Raw genomic sequence first — 14,038 nt, 5'->3', positions numbered from 1 at the left:
TCTGTTTTCCTCGAAATGGGGCCATCAATTATAAAAATGAACATCGTGTAGTATTTAAAAGGACTTGAAACAAGAGACTGAGACCATGAACTCATTAGCAAAACATTTATTGACCTAGTAAATCAAGCGAGAAGTCGGGCAATTTTCACACAGACTTCAATATTATCTGACTTTTTATAACCAGTGAGGTCGTCTCCTGACAGTCATTAGATGGAATTCAAGTATAAGGCTCTTAACCCTTTCACTTTATAGCTCCAAAATCTATGTTCCAGTTTTACTGTGTATACAGTCTTAAACCAAATTACACACTCACCACCAACCTGGTTTACTCCTGACCGTCCTGGAGAGAGGTTTGTATCACTGAATATCACTGTTTTCATGAGCCAAGATTAAAAACATGCAAAAAAGAGGCGAGCTTGTGTTTATCAGAAGGTGAGGATATTCTACAAAAAAATCATGTGACTCCAAGAGACCAAAAATGAAGTTAATGCACAAGTAATTACAATTGGTACAGCCAAAAGGAAACCATCCTGGCCTTGAAAAAACATTAATCAACATTGGGTTCTTTTTAATCAAAAGAAAAGTGTTTATACAAAGAATAAATCAGATTTGAAAAGGAAATATAAAGACAAAATAACACTACTGTGCCAATAATAGGGCTTTTATGGATGAAAAACACACTACCAAGGACACCATACTGCAATTTGCATTAATTTCTATTATTGGTTGATCACTTCATTGTCCTCAGCTGGAAAATTATATCATCTCAACAGGAAAAAGAAGAAAAAAAAAACTGCTTTCAAAGGGCCATAAAAAAGCAACTGAAGTCCTTTGAACAGCAATCTAATATCCAAGCTTTAAGACGCATCTGTAGAGCCTGTAGAACTTTTGACCTCAAAATCTAAATTTAAAATCAATTAAATCCAGATACGGTAACTAATGAGTACGCAATAGCTATTATTCTCTATAAATCCCTATTTAGATATGATACCTGACAGTTACATCTTCTTTCTTGCTGAGATTTCTTGGGGTTGGCACCCAAATCAAAATGAAATAAAGTACCACGGACAAAAGGTTAGTGAGTCTATGCATCAATACTGTGAGCTATTGATAGTTCATGTGAAGGGTGTTTTTTTTTTTTTTTTCTTTCCCATGCTTTGTGTTTTATGTTTTGTGTTAGATAAGGGGTGGGCGAATCATTATTTTTAATTAACCTCTCTGCGCCGTACAGCAGAGAAAAGGTAAGTCCATGCATTGAGCAAAATGGATTTTTCGTGTTCACATAACCAAGTTTGGTCGTGAGAATTTGGTCAGATTCACGGAATGCTCAAACGATGTGAAATTGGCTGAGAGTTAGTAGACAAACCATGCAGGTGGTCTGGCAGCAGCGCAGCTTTGGGAATCTGAGGGCCTGTTTAAACGATGATAACGAATAAGACAAACTAAAATCCATACAAGCCAAAAATAAAGATTCAGAGTTTGAATCAACCCTGCGATGCAACTGATAGGTGTATCTCCTGAAACGGCACCCTTACGGTGGCCACCTTCATGTTTACAGTAATAAAGTATATTCCATATAGATCCCCTTTACCCCAGCATCATTATCGAGACCACCAAATGTTGCTTAGCAACAAAATGGAACCTCATAAGCTGCTGCAGTCAACCTTTGAGCTGCTTTGAAATCCACTTGATCCACCAGTGACATCAACACACTGGGAACAAGTGAAAGTGGGATTCATCACACCGGGAGGTGGCACAGAGAATCAGTCTACTGTATCAGTCCACTCACATTCAGAATCACCTAATCTGTCTCCTCCTGAAGAACGTGACCACTAATCATCGCCGATAGGTCGCTTATTCACTTAGTCCTGACACAGGGAGAGTCCAGCAGCCCTAAATGAAAACAAATAAGCTGAAAGATATTTAAGTTGAATACAGAAGCAGGACTCAGAGACACCACATGCAGCTGGAGGAGGAATTTAATCTAAAGATATATCTGCTGAGCTCCAGGATTCTCACACAAACGCACCCAAACGTTCAGACAAAAATTTGTCGGAGCAGATAAATGGTCACAATGGGGATCACTGGTGGTTTCATTCTGCGAAAATACACACTTAGTAAGTCACAAATTGGGCAGACTGTGGCAGTCAGATAAAAGAAAGCCAAGGTCAGGCATTAGGGGCACAGCTGCTACAGTGGCGCTGGAAATACCATCCATTTGCTCACAGGGATGCAGCAGGTTTCCCACATCAGCGACCTGCACTAACCTTCCTTAATCAATTTAAGGGACTGGGCAGCTTGGCTGTGGAGGTGGAAGGAAAGAGAGAAAGTGCCTATTCATCTGGATGAACAATAGCTCCAGGTTTAGCTCCATATGAGTTTTCCGTAGTTAATGTACCCACAGTAGAAATTCTCCTATGTCAGGATTTTTTTTTCCTGCTAAAATTGTTTTTTTTTTTTTTTTTTTCTGAATACCTTTTGGGGGATGGAGGTCGTTCATCAGTTTACAGTGAATAGGATGACTCTTTCCCCTCCAAAATGTATTCCATTATTAACACTTGGTAAAGTGTTTTTAATGATCACCATCTATTTATATTACGTACATTTTAGCAAAAGTTAACTGGTCCCCGCCTGTAATTGCCTCTGGGAGGACTATTAACAGCTCCAAAGACAAAACACATTCATCCAACTCTAGTTAGAGCCAGGGGAGATGGTCCTCTGATGCATGACCAGTTGGTTGTGACAGTGAAGATAAAGGACTAAAGTGTATGTGTGTGTGTGTGTGTGTGTGTGCATGTGTGTGTGATGGTAGAATTTACACAGCAGGAAAAAGGGAAAGACCCAGTAAGTCCAGGAGGCCCTTCCTCTTATCATCCTGCTTACTCGCTCATTCACGAATCTCCAAGCTTTTGGAAAAGACAAATTACCAACATCATCTTAGCCTCTCGTCACCTACGTACTTCTAAAAGTGCATCACTCTAACATGATGTCAAGGGATGATGTGTAAATAACAGGTCGCTTTCACGGACATTTCGAGCTTTTCATGTGTCATTTATTTGATTTGTGCCTTTGAGGAGGGCTGAAATGCTGTAGAGTGGACACCTTTCCTTTGAAACAATTCATCATAATTATGTGCACTTAGTGTAACAGTGCCATAGGCAGATACAGTAGCAGAGCTTTAACAGTCAGCAGCATCCACAGGCAAGGAGGTGACTGCCACCACAATGCATTTAGAGCTGAGTGGGTGACAGGATGACTTGCAATAAGAAATAGATTGTACTGATGAATGGCATGGAGGAAATCAGCAGAGCACTATTTATCATCAGCTGCTGGCCCGTGGTATGAATGATGTTGAACCGTTTTACCGTGCATGGATCCCAAACCTGCCGTATAGGGTACATACATGTGTGCACTCGTGTGGGCTGGTAAGTTATTGTGTCTACGTACAATGTATAATCAGAACCCAAACACCCATTAATTAAGGAATAAACTAAAATTCAATATTGAGTTGTTGTTTTTTTTTTTTCTTATTTCATCTAAAAACAATAACCATGAATAGTTAAGCATGTTTTGTTTGCAAATATTGAGACTTATTTTTGCACAGATTTCAGGACTGTGCTCCCCTTTCATTATGAAGAGAGATAATTTCCTAGTGGCCAGTGTGTACAGGAGTGATTAAAGCCAGGAAAAATGAAATGGCTAAGATCCTTTTCCAACATATCCATCATAGTAATTGGAGATGCACAATACACTTTTGTCTAAGTGAACCTGAGATGGAGGTTAGTTACAATAATGTAGTTTCATTATTGTTTCCTGCCAAAACCCGTTGGGTTTTCTTATATAAGAAAATCACATTCCACTTATTCACAGAATTTGTGTTCACAGTGGGACATTAATTATTCATAAAAGTTTCCTTTTTTATCCTCCGCTAGATAAAAACTGTGCTTTATATACATATAACAATAATCAACTTTATGTTTTATTTGTCACAATACAGCATATCTAACAGAATTGCAACAGTGCCTTTATTGTGGCCTATTTACCAAAAACCACCCCCCCCCCATTCCAAAAAAAAAAAAAAAATGTATCTCACGTATCTGAGATCATCCATTCAGTGTGTGTGTGAAGGTCGCAGTCAGGCCATCCCTGCATCTCTGCTCGCTGGTCCACCGACACCTGCAACCAGGATCAGCAACACTCCCAGTCCACTTGACATTCCAGTGCAGCTGACCACTAAAGTCACACTGGACCGGATTCTGACTGACTGCCACCACATGCTGACTTTTCCTGCCGATCTTTATATTTCTATATTCTGTTGGAACAGAGGACAGCGCGGCGGCATAGTGGTTCCCAGCCTGGGTCCTTTCTGTGTGGAGTTTGCATGTTGTCCCAGTGCCTGCGTGGGTTTCCTCCGGGTACTCAGGTTTCCTCCCACCGTCCAAAGACATCATGTTTGGGTTAACTGGTGACTCTAAATTGTCTGTAGGTGTGAGTGGTTGTTGGTCTCTGTCTGTCTCTGTGTGTTGGCCCTGTGATGGACTGGTGACCTGTCCAGGGCGCACCCTGCCTTTGCCCAATGTGAGCTGGGATCAGCTCCAGGAAACGGATGAGCAGAAGAAGATTAATGAATGAATGTAATTTCAGAAAACATCATTTTGACCATTGAGACTGACCTCAATTTCTGCTTCTGTTTTTTTCGTTCTTTCCACATGAGTGGCAGTGACTGTTGTTCATATTGACCAGGAGGTCTAACGAAGGACAAGGTGTTGGCGACTGCAAGTGTTCACTTCAGGGAGAGAGAAAATATTTGTAATAGGTTAAAGAGCTCAATGTCAAAGCCAAAACATCAAAGTTTTAATCGTATAATACAAAAGAGCACCAAAATGATTTCATGCTTTTATTGTGCTGAAAAGAACAAAAATCATCATCGCACAGATTCAGCAAAAGAATAAATATATCTATAAAAATATGCGCCACACAAAGTTGCCATATGATTTTTTTTTTCTTTTCCATTCTTGATATTGTGATTTCACCCAGATGGACAGGTTCCTTTTTTGTTTTCAGTGTCGGTCCACAATGGCAAACTGTGACAAAGTTTGTTTTTGCCAGATTTGTTTTATATCCAAATTAATAACAGCGCAATGATTTTAGTAACAACTGTCAACTGATTTCGCTCTTTGTGCCACACTATACTGTGTGTTTTAAATGACACCTTTTTCAAAATGTCCAGATTTCCAGTGTTTTGTTTCGTTTTGTTTTTTTTCTGTTACATCTGACAACTGAGGAGCTTCAGCAAATCACTAGGTGTCTAGTGCGTGTTTAAAGTCGGAACATTCTCAATCACCCATAGTTCTCTGAGAAAGTCCAGAACTGATGGAGCCTCTTGGATGAGGTGAATCATCTTCAAGAATAGACTGCCTACAGAAACTGGAAAAGGAGCAGATCAATGGCCGCCCTACCTATCACCATCTGATGCCACTCCATGCATCTATGGTCTCCCCAATATCCATAAGGAAGGAGCGCCCATTGCCAGCAGCAGCAACACTTCCTGTATCCTGTCCCCTCTCATGTGGAACACACCACACAACATTCAAAACTCCATATATTTCACAGACAAGGTATAGAACCTCCCTCTGCCATCAGTGAGAGAAACATTAGACAGAAACACAGCTATACCATGGGTTCTCCAGTGTCTCCTTTCATGGCCAACCTCTACATGGAGGAGGTGGAGGAGCAGGCACTGAACGCCCAGCCACCGGTTCAGATATGTAGATGGCACATGGGTCAGAATCAAAGCTCAAGAAGTGGAGGCTTTCACTCAACACATAAATTCAGTGGACAAGAAACATCGAGTCACCAGGGAGGGTATGAAGGATAACAGTTTGCCCTTCCCGTATTGTGCAGTGTCCTTTGGTAAGGATGGTAACCTCAGCATCGAGGTCTACCGGAAGCCCGCACACGCAGACCAGTGGGACACACATAGGAAAACAGAAGGAATTAACATACATCAAAACAGCACTCCAGACACGTGGCTGTCTGAAGTGGACTTTTGTCCAAAAGGCGTCACAAAGAAACAGGGGCGGGTTTTTTTGGTGGTTGCGCAAGTCGGCATTTGGGAGGATGTGCTGCATCGTGTCTTCTGTGGAGTTTCATGTGTTGGATTAAGTTTTTCGTCTTTCCTTTGAGTACTCCAGCCAGCTCGTTTTCTTGTGGAGGGTTCATTGTGGGACTGATCTGCGCTGCCAACAGGACTGTGTGGTGAGCTTTGGCAAACTTTTCCATTGTTTGCGGCAGCTCGCAATGCTTCGCCAACCTGTTTTCCTTTTTCCATTGTGGATTATTGTTTTTGCTTTGGTGTGGACAATTGTGTTTTTTTGCCTTCGGATGAACTGACGAGTGACTTTGGGTTTGGGGAAGGTCATTGTGCTTTTGTGTTTATTTGATTGTTGGTCAGGTTTAAGTAACTGCGTCAAGTCAATACCGGCATCCAGTGATTTTGAGTTGAAATTTGTTTAATTGCACTAAAGTGGTTGAGTTCTACTGATCATACAACTTCATTTAATAATTTTCATAATCATTTCTTCATAATTTATTTCAGTGGAAGATTTCATTTTGACACCTAGACTGCGCCTCCCGTGGCCTGTAAAAAAAAGGCCACTCTTTTGAGGACTCCAATGTCCACGTTTTGGACAGAGAAGACAGATGGTTTGAAAGAGGAGTAAAAGAAACCGTCTCTGTCCACTTGAAGAAAAATTCTCTAAACAGAGGTGGTGGGCTTACACCAACCTACAATGCTGTCTTGGGAACCCCCTACAGGAGGTGTGACAGCCGGGGTCATGTGACCTTAACAACTCACATGATTCCTAGCATGATGACCACCCCCCAGGCTGGGTGTCTTCACCTACGTCCTCAATTCGGTGAGCGTCCACTCTGGGTCAAATACCTGGGTTTCCTTCCTTCACGGATGATATCTTCAATGATCTACAACCAAAACTCATTTAGCCTACATTCAACTTTCTCAGAGAGTCTTAAGTTAACTTTAAACGAAAAAAAAAAAAAAAAAGCCTTCCAGTTTTTCTCTGGGGAAAAACTGCCAGGGAAAGAACGTGTCGACTGATTAGAAACACCAAGATGTCCACTCAGTCCTGGAAATATGAGCATCATGTGTGTGGGCTGAAAGAGTCGCTGAACAAAATGACTCACACCTCTAGCACCACCTTTTAACATAGAATAGCAGCTTCATTATTGCAAGTTAGTGTCAGATAAGCAGCTAAATTGAACAGTGACCATCTCTTCCTGAGAGACCACATTTGATTAACAATTCAACAATATTTAATCAAGCTATGCTGATTACCTGCATGTCCCAAAGGTCTCAGCATCATCACTTACAAGGCAAAAAAGTCCAATCAGACAAATCTTTTTTAACACAGAAGCACAGCGCAAAACCATGAATGATTCATAAATAAAAAAAAAAAACTTGTTGCATTTCATAATGTGCCAAATTTTGCTAAGAACTAATCAAACCCCAAAGGTGGGAATCATTTTCCACCATACATGCTTCGCAATTTTCTCCGGGGCGACTTAGATGGCTGCATCTTTTTCAGGAAACAGAGGGGAAATGTGTGACATGATGAAGACTCCCAAGGGGCCACAGTTTAACCCTGAAATCATCTGAGATAAGATTGGAGAAAAAAAAAAAGAAAAAGAAAAAAATCCATTCCTGCAAGATGGCAGGTTAGATATGTTGTTAATGACAGTAATTTGAGTGTTACGAACAATACCAGCCGAAGGCTTTTAAGCTAGATGGGAATATTGATTTCAGTTAGTCACCATCCTAAATTGATGAAAATGAAAAGAAATCATCGGATGTCAGTAGAAACAGGTTTTCACATTTTCAGGGAGAAGACATTTTATGAAAGCAGTTTAGCTTAAAAGTCCCTAGTCGTATAAATTTAGAAGTCCAAGTCTTTTTTGATTAGATATGAGGTAAAGTTTCTGTATTAGTGGTGTGAATGTTTTCAAAAACTGAGCCTTGAGACCAGCCTTCAGGACTGCAAGTGGAAGCTTTTTCTAGCTTAGCACGGTATGTTTTCTCTGTTTACCTGATATGCGGCTATTGTTTTTATTTGATCAATCACAACAGTCAGTCAATCAGAAGAGAAGCTCCATACAGTTTTTGGTTTTAAGGCCTACACCCTTACTCGTTTGCTTTGCTCTCTCAACCCTAGTCAACCTCAAAAGCAGCTGTAGCAGGCAAATGTTTCCAGTCAAATGAACTAAAAATTCATGGTACACAGCCTGCCCACTACTAAATGACGGATGAAGTTGAAGCTGGCGGAGCATTTAGCCGCTTAAGACCAAGTAGGTACCAGAGGAAAGCCAACATGATATTGGATGCCAGACATATATTTGTCAGACAGCACTGTGAAAATTAGATGCTTGTCCAGGAGTAACTGAGCAAGGCGTTTGGAGTAAAGACATGTGCTGTTCGTTTATGCAGCCAGAGGAAAGAAAATGTGGAAACCAGAGTCAGGGCTCACCTGAACACCTCACATCTTCAAAAAGGTGATGGCGCAAGAGTCTGTGAGGGCTGTTTATTTGATATTTAGCAGGGCAGCGGCATGTATTCAGCCATGAAAGCTTCATGTTCATAAAAAGCACAGCATGGGGTTTATTCATGTAAGTAGACAGTCTTGAAAAATACGCTTCAGACAGCAAAACACTAGATAATCTGATTTCACTGAACTGCTGAACCTGAGCAAGAAGACAATTTTCCTCTCATCCCCTACTCGATGGATGGGATCTAACACTCCAGAGCAAAGTGGAACGTGTCACACAAGCTGTTACTTATAGAATATATTAAAGTGTCAAACAATTCTCCATGATTGGTCTCTCTGCATTATTTATGTTTGGAATCATCTTTCATTTCTTAATTTTTGCGCTGCAGCTGCAGAGACGGACAAAATGTGGTGAAGGTTCGCCAAACAAGTAAAAAAAATATAACAACAGTTCGATTATCCTTTACAAAATTTTGACTTTGTAAAGTTAGGAACATGAGAACACTGGTCAGAGCGTAAAACAGTTTTTATTTATAATGTATGAAGCAATCCCAGCCAAAATTTTCCAGGGGAGGGCGGGGTTCACCCTGGACAGGTCACCAGTCCATCACAGGGCCAACACACAGAGACAGACAGAGACCAACAACCACTCACACTCACACTCTTCAGAGTCACCAGTTAACCCAAACATGATGTCTTTGGACGGTGGGAGGAAACCGGATCACCCGGAGGAAACCCACACAGACACAGGGAGAACATGCAAACTCCACACAGAAAGGACCCAGTCCAGGAACTGAACCCACAACAATGAGGCAACAATCTAACTGTTATGCTGCCACGCGTCCTTGCAATTTCTTGCACTGAGCACAGGCCATACTCGTCTTTGAATCATTTTGGGTTACCTGCCTGTGGTTTGTACCATTTGAGATGTGCGGATTCCTCACCCAGGCCTTAAGGTGTGAAAAAATGATCACATCTAATCTTCATTCTAATCTTCTCCTTCAGCTATGTCAAGCACAAGCCTCGTGCCCTGATTTTTTCAGGTGCTTGTCTGGGGGATTTCCCTGCGTAAACCTTTATAGTCAAGGCATATCTGGACTGTGCATCACATGCTGCCCAAATTTCGATGCTGTATTGCAGCATATATTGTTGGAATGGACACAGCCCACGAAATGCAGCCGAACATTCATCAAAATTCACCATGAGAAGCACCAAAGTTCTCATGGGAATAATGCTTTCCCTGCCCCCTTCAGATGTATCTGCTCAAAAGCATCAGTTCCACGCCTGCAGGTGTAGGGATGTGAGGTCACACACAGAAAGACATGTTTTATGCAGCTAAAACAGCTTGGGGTCGATAGATTTTGTGTTTCATTCTTGTCTGTCATTCACCTGCTCTTTCCCCATTTCCATTTCATAAAATTTTCGACAATTTTGACATTCTTGACGAAGGATCCATTCATTTGCCATACTACATTTTTATTTTATTTATTTATTTTTTTAAAATGGCAAGTGGGCTGGAATCCGTCTCTGCTCATTTTAGGCGAGGGCAGGCACGTTTTGAACACAGAACTTTTTTACTTTGAATTGGCAGTGGCAACCATTTCACCTCTCTGCTGCTTTTAAAACAACATCAATATTTTCCACACAAAACATTGACATTTTTTACTTTACTATTTGTAAGTTTATCTTTAGCTCCTGCAGAGGTTAACTTTTTTTTTTTTTTTCTAAATTACAAGCTAATGCATTCATCACCCTAACTACAATATCAACGCTAAGGCTGCCAAACCTAACCAGCCAATTCTACTTGGAAGTCATCATTACATTATTGTCAGGCTTTTATTATTAGCAGGCTATGTTCTTTATAACAGAGGACCAAAGTGGAAAACAATTCCTCCTTGATATTTTGTAGATGTTTATGTTCTCCTTAATCATGTCCAACAAATTAGTATTCAAAAGGAGAGCTGTAAAAATTAAACTGGTTACAATTTAGATTTTTTCTTTTATGATTGACCCTCTGTGTTATAGGTGCCTAATAGCCCCTCTTTGATTCTATATTACAGCAAATTAGAGGCAGTTCTGAGAAATGTGTCAGACTATTTCTTCTTTGAAATCACAAAGGAATCATGAGAAAGTCACCGAATATTGTGAATCCACAATGAGTTTTAAAACTTTCCTCGTACCTATAGCTTTGCCTCTTTGCCTACCAAGGTTATCAGATTTTTAACATTTGGATTTTCGCTTATGACGTAGACTTGGTGTACTAAATGCAATCGGGGACTTTGAGAACACAATCAATAGCTGCTTGAAACTGGGCTTGTTTAAATGCCATGAGACATTTGGTCAGGACTCATGATCAAGCTGTGTACAACTTCAATTTTCAGCATGCCCTCTGGCCATAGAAGTCCCCTGTGGCTCAGTCTCTTGAGTGCACACAGCTGAATATTGGACCACTGCAAAGCTTTATCCAGTTAGCACAACTAAGTCATTTTGATGGAGCTAATACTTTGAATAGAAAGATGATGTCTTGCCTCCAATTTCCATTTGATCCGTGGTCCATTTACACTTCAAGACATGGATAGCATTAGCATGCTTCCATGCCGTCGTACCAACCCCCCCAACTGACTCACAAAAGACAAACAGCGTTATTAACTTCACTGATGTAGTCATTTTCAGGGACCCTGCGCTTGATTGCATGACATGATGAGGTGTCCCTGGTATTGTGTAGTCCCCCTGCATGTTCCTGTCTGTTGTGAGAGATAGTGTAATGAAAACACATGGGGACAAACACAGGCATATAGAAAGAGAAACCTTTAAAAGCGTGAGAATAGTGCAAAAAGACTTAGGGGATTACAAGATTACCTATAGAGCCAGTTTTTTTAGTGCGAGAAGGGTGGTGAGCATTTCGCACAGTGGGACACCACTGCCTTTGTGTGAATGAGTCAAACACAGATTATTTAATGGAAATGGAAATCAGTTACCTTCTTAACTGCCATGAAACCTGCCTGTGCCACGAATTTCAGAGAATTATTGTCGCTATTTCCTTCACGTTATGGTCATTAAATTCAGCCGAAGTATTCATGCCCCTCATACGGGGTTGTTTTGGAATCCATTTTAAATCTTCTCCTTGGGAATGAGGTGGGATTTGTAAAAAAAAAAACTTCAGACTGACGTCTGAACTGCCCATGTGATGCCACCCTGCTGAGATGTCTTTGAGCAAAATGCAAAGGTACAGTTTTATCACCAAATGTTACTCTCCCTGGGGTGGGCGTAGAAGACCGTAAGCCTGAATTATTGCAATGTGCTTTTCTTGCCGATCCACCACAGCAATTAGGAGTTTTCCTATTCCTCAAATTGTGGCAGCAGTTCCAGCATGTTTCCCTCATGCTGATGTCTCTGCATTAGCTGCCAAATTCTAAGCCAGTTCTTCTGCCTCCAACACATTGGCTCTGTATCTGTTAATTTCTATTATGATACTGTTTATTCAACTCGTGACGTTACTGCAGTTAACGTCACGAGTTGAGGGCCATGCGTAGTTATGAAATCAAGTAATCTTTGTGATGGAAAAGTGAAGCCAACAGAAAAGTGCCAAAAGTTTTCCAAATGGCAGGCTTTGTCAGTCTGTGTGCAGAAGCTTTTTTTTCTCAATTTCGTTTACTTTTTTGCTGTCTTAATTCTTTTCACATTTGTATTTTACTTTTACTTTTGTGCTTTCCGTATTTTTTGCACTGAAAAACCTGCACTTTCAATTTCATTGTGCAATTTTTCAACGCCACAATAACGGCGAAGATTCTGAATCTGATTATGAAAATTTAGTCTGCCAGGCTGTAGAAATAAACATGTTTTATGGAAAATCTACGGGAGTTGTTTGTTTGTTTGTTTTTTGCTTCCATACCTCTGGCCTTTCTGTTCAGGTGCCGAGTTGGGCATTATTCAGGGTATAATTGGCTGACCTCTCAGTGACAACCTGCTGGTTGTGTGGTTGGTTTCATCCTCAGATAATCGGAAACACTAAATGTGACCCCGGTTGTGATGTTGGTGCCTTTTGCGCAGTGGTTACATTTCACTCTTGTTCAGTTAACTGACAAATAAAAACTCATCATATTTTACCACCGATTAGTCCATCTGTTTTAGGTCACCATGCCTGGATTGTTGGTATAGCTTGTCAACTGGCTAAGTCTCCAAGCAAGATGCCCAGCTGATGCAGATGGTATGTTTGTCAGTCATTAAAGTAGCATGCACTCAAGTCTTGGCTCCACACACACACACACACACACACACACACACACACACACACACCACCTCTTCAAAAACTCTCTTCAGACACCTAAGGCAGATGTGACAGTTGCTAAGACCTTACTAAGATCTTACAGGATATGTACAGTAAGCAACATTTAATACCGTGAGTAATGTCTAAATTTTGATTCCTGAAAGTGTTACACATTTATTTTGAAAAATACACGTTTCACAAAGTGAAATGATAAAGTTTTCAACTTTATTTTAAAATCAAAATTATTGCGAAGCTGAAACTTTTAACATTTTCAGTATCTAAAAATATTCTAATCTGCCACTTACTCCAGCAGAGCACCAAATAGCCAATTTAAATAGCCTACATTATGGTAGCTGTTGAAATAATGAACACACATCTCACATCACCAAAAAAAAAAAAAAAAAAGAAAGAACCAAAAAATATGAAGATAGCAATGACATTCAATCAAGGGAAAACACACAAATTTTATTCTCTTCTTTTTACAAAACATTTCAGAACGAACCTCAATAAATAAATAATCCAACACAGACCTTCATGAAGAAAATTCTCAAACATAAGCGTGGTCTGACACATTTCTTGCTACTCTTTATTTTTTTGCTGCTCTAGCACAGTAACAAAAAATTGTTGTTATATCACTAAAATGGCGAAGCAACAAAAGAGGTGTCCGGCTTTCTCAACGTTGCAGGGCGATGAGAACATGAGCAATGCCATGAATATAAAAGATGGAAGTATGACAATCAAAAAGGCAACTGAGATGTCTGCAAGCTGATCACACCGTAAAATAGTGTGTCTTGGTTGGCCTGCCCACATTTAACCAACAGACACCTTAAACCTGCATACCAAAGTATTAATATGAATTTCACAGACGATATTGTCAATGATCAGATTCTGTAGACAACCGAAAAATATTAAATGACAACTTTTCACTGTTGATCAGCCATTCCGCAGTTTGATCACATGGGGTGCTAATGTATATATTTATATCTGCAGTGTAAAGTGTTTAAGTGTCAACGTTTGATCTATAAGTAATTGTAAAGCATTCTTGTTTTAGCATCAACGTATCACTGAGTCATTATAATCTATGTGTGTTCAATGCTAGCCATAAGCCAAATACCTGAGCCTTAACATGATAACTATGGTTAGTAATGGAGTGATGCATATCCAGGCTTGAGGAGCTAAATGTGCGTAACCGTTATGGTAATTCAGATTTGAA

Source organism: Echeneis naucrates, chromosome 21 (assembly GCF_900963305.1).
Source record: "Echeneis naucrates chromosome 21, fEcheNa1.1, whole genome shotgun sequence".
NCBI lineage: Eukaryota > Metazoa > Chordata > Actinopteri > Carangiformes > Echeneidae > Echeneis > Echeneis naucrates.
This window is presented reverse-complemented; position numbering follows the sequence as displayed.